Below are 4,125 nucleotides of genomic sequence, written 5' to 3'. Positions count from 1 at the left end.
CTGGGTGATGACCGGAGAGGTGATTGCTGGGAATGGGACATTATACAGTAACACCAGGGGATGTGTCTGGGTGATGACTGTAGAGGTGACTGTTGGGAATTGCACTTTATACAGTAACACCAGGGAACATGTCTGGGTGATGACTGGAGAGGTGACTGCTGGGAATGGGGCATTATACAGTAACACCAGGTGATGTGTCTGGGTGATGACTGGAGAGGTGACTGCTGGGAATGGGACATTATACAGTAACACCAGGGGATGTGTCTGGGTGATGACTGGAGAGGTGACTGCTGGGAATGGGACATTATACAGTAACATCAGGGGACGTGTCTGGGTGATGACTGGGGAGGTGACTGCTGGGAATGGGACATTATACAGTAACACCAGGGGATGTGTCTGGGTGATGACTGGAGAGGTGACTGCTGGGAATGGGACATTATACAGTAACACCAGGGGATGTGTCTGGGTGATGACTGGAGAGGTGACTGCTGGGAATGGGATATTATACAGTAACACCAGGCGATGTGTCTGGGTGATGACTGTATCATTGTGTGTGTCAGGTTCCTATAAGGTGTCAGGATGTCACTGTCTATGTCTCCATGCAGGAGGGGGAGTATATAGAGGAACACAGGGGTCTGTACAAGGACGTGATGATGGAGAATCACCGGCCCCTCACATCACTGGGTAAGAGGAGACTGTCATGTATTGTACAGGGGAGAGCAGGTATGGGGGCCCCTATATACACACATCACCTGATAATCACATATATACACTGTACTCAGTCACTGTGTGTCTCCTACAGATGGGCCCAGTAACAGAGATACCCCAGAGAGATGTCCCCGTCCTCTGTATTCCGAGGATTGTACAGAGGAGAATCACAGGATCCCACAGGAGGATCAGGTAGGTGGGATATAGGGTCTCCCCAATATACAAAAGTGACTGTCACTATATGATCTGTAGAGGAGCTGTGCGTCTTATACACTGATGTTATGCTGAATAATCTCACTGTATGCAAATGTCAATATAGTGGTTTTTGTTTCTCATACGTCCTAGAGGATACTTCGGTCCACTTCATGACTATGGGGTATAGACGGTTCCGCAGGAGACATGGGCACTTTAAGACTTTTCAAGGGTGTGAACTGGCTCCTCCCTCTATACCCCTCCTCCAGACCTCAGTTTTAGAAATGTGCCCAGGCAGACTGGATGCACTACAGGGAGCTCTACTGAGTTTCTCTGAAAAGACTTATGTTAGGTTTTTTATTTTCAGGGAGGACTGCTGGCATCATACACAGGCACTGCAGGGCGCTGGGGGGCACCCTGGGCAGCATATAACCTACAAAACTGGCAGAAATAGGACATAAGATGCCGAGGCACAGTCCTACCCCCGCCAGTATAATAAATTTACCTCATAAATGCTGAGGAGAGATGCGCCATTGCGGGGGCGGAGCTTCCTCCTCAGTCAGCCAGCACACTGCTCAGCGCCATTTTCTCTCTCTCCTCAGGCTGCAGAGACAACGCTGGTCCTCCTCCACTACTGAATACAAGTATCAGGGTGCAAAACGGGGGGACACAGTGAAATTGGTGCTTTAAAGCTATATACATCATAAAAAGCGCTGCATGTGAGTGGGCATTTTGTGTTTTCACAGACATTGTGTTACTGATGCTGGGTTTGTGAACTGGCTGCTCCTTTCTGTGTCCCTCTGACAGATTTTACTGTGGGTCTGTCCCATATAAGCCCCGGAGTGTCTGTGGTGTGGTTGTGCACGTGTTTGACATGTCTGAGGCAGGGAGCTCTCCCCTGAGGGAGCCATTTTAGGGACACAGAGTTGTAATGTGGTGGCGCTGCCAGCACACCATGGTGGTCATTCCGAGTTGTTCGCTCGTTGCCGATTTTCGTTATTTTGCGATTATCCGCTTACTGCGCATGCGCAATGTCCACAGTGCGACTGCGCCAAGTAAATTTGCTATGCAGTTAGGTATGTTACTCCTGTCATTACGAGGGTTTTTCTTCGTTCTGGCGATCGTAATGTGATTGACAGGAAGTGGGTGTTCCTGGGCGGAAACTGACCGTTTTATGGGTGTGTGAGAAAAAACGCTGACGTATTTTGGAAAAACTCGGGAGTGGCTGGAGAAACGGGGGAGTGCCTGGGCGAACGCTGGGCGTATTTGGGACGTCAAACAGGAACGATACTGACTGAAATGATCGCACTGGCAGAGTAAGTCTCGTGCAACTCAGAAACTGCTAAGAAGTGTGCTAATCGCAATATTGCGAATCCGTCGTTCGCAATGTTGAGAAGCTAAGAGTCACTCCCAGTTTGCGGCGGCTTAGCATGTGCAAAGCTGCTAAAAGCAGCTAGCGAGCGAACAACTCGGAATGACCACCCATGAGCCTGAATTGGTGAAAGAATTACGTGATCGTGTGCATCATATCAGTAAGAGATTGGATAAGTCTGAGTCTCATGCAGAGAGCTGGAGAAAATCAGTGGAAGATGTGGCTTTTTTATGGTTCTGCCTTTTCATCCACAAGGGACCCCTCTGGGTCACATAAGAGACCATTTGCTCAAATAATACATACTGATACCGACACGGACTCTGATCCCTGTGTCGATGATAGTGATTCCAGGGGTAATAGATCCTAATTTGGTAAAAAGCATTCAATACATAATTGTTGCTATAAAAGTTACGGAAGCCCTTCCTGTACCTCAGGAGACGGCTTAGTTTTATAAAGAAAAGAAAATTAATGTAACTTTCCCTCCTTCTCAGGAGCTAAATACTCTATTTGGGTGAGTTTGGATAAACCCAGAAAATAAATGTCAGATTCCCAAAAGGATTCCAGTTGCTTATCCTTTCCCGGCAGATGACAGGAAAAGATGGGAGTCACCCCCCGTGTTAGACAGTACCCTGTCAAGGTTATCTAAAAGGTGATTCTCCCTGCGCCTGGGACGGCTTCACTAATGGAGCCGGCAGACTGCAAGTTGGAGACTACGTTAAAATCTATTTATGTGGCCAATGGTACGCTGCTCAGGCCTACCATTGCATTGCTCTCGCACTGGCGGCCACTCAGGTAAACTAAATTACCCCATATATACCCCTACTTACAGCTATACAAATCCACCAGTGAGCAAGCCTATCCTAAGGTGAAACGGTCCGTCTGGCTGATCAAGTGGGATCAATGTGGGACTGCACAGCCCACTCCCAGGAAAGCAACACTTTGGTCTAGTAAGCGCCCATTCTGGGCAACAAGATCTTTGATACTTCAATTCAATTATATATTCTTTTTCCCAACTATCATTATTTACATAAAAAAGGTCTTTTTTCATTATCAAGTTTTGATCACATGCATTGTTAAGCTGCAAAAGTGCAACAACCTGAGTGCAAGGATGCATATAAATTTTTCTGCAGCAGGAGATAGTTAAACCTCTCCTTTAGTGAGTTATCTCTGTCACAAGGCAGAATAAGATACTTTGTCTTTTTTCTGCACACTATTAGTCTCAGATTTTTTGACATTTGCCAGTAATACACCTATGTGATCCACAAGCAATATTAACCATTACCTCTTAATTACCTCTCTGTTCATGAGCATCTCCCATGCTTTATACTCATTAAGCTATTCTTGTATTTTCGTGAGTAATTATTGTGAAAATGTGCATTAATATGGAATAGTATTGTACTAAATATGATAATGTGCACTAATATGGTATAGTATTGCACTAATTGTCGTTCTCACATCAGGGGATAATTAAACATCGACATTATAACAATATCTTCATTGCAAATGGTATATCATATCAGCACTCTTTATTGTATGAACTACAAATCAACTGAGTGTTTTGATGTCATTTCTACACTAGGGGATAATCAAACCTCTACATTAGAACAATACTTCTATCGCAAATTGTATATTATATCAGCATTTTCTACTGTATATACTGCAAACCAATTCATTATAGGCCAATAATATTGAAGAGAACATTGTTAGCACATTATTCTATTATTAATATCAGTTAAAAACTATCTCCATATGTTCTCTCAAATATACAGCCTGTAATTTTCATGCTCTCTCATCCATTCATTTGGAAAGCAGAAGCATCTTGGTAGTCATACTCTCTCATTCAGCAGATTACG

The sequence above is a fragment of the Pseudophryne corroboree genome (genome assembly GCF_028390025.1).
Source record: "Pseudophryne corroboree isolate aPseCor3 chromosome 3 unlocalized genomic scaffold, aPseCor3.hap2 SUPER_3_unloc_16, whole genome shotgun sequence".
Lineage (NCBI taxonomy): Eukaryota > Metazoa > Chordata > Amphibia > Anura > Myobatrachidae > Pseudophryne > Pseudophryne corroboree.
The sequence above is the reverse complement of the archived record's forward strand: the minus strand, read 5'-3'. Positions refer to the sequence as shown.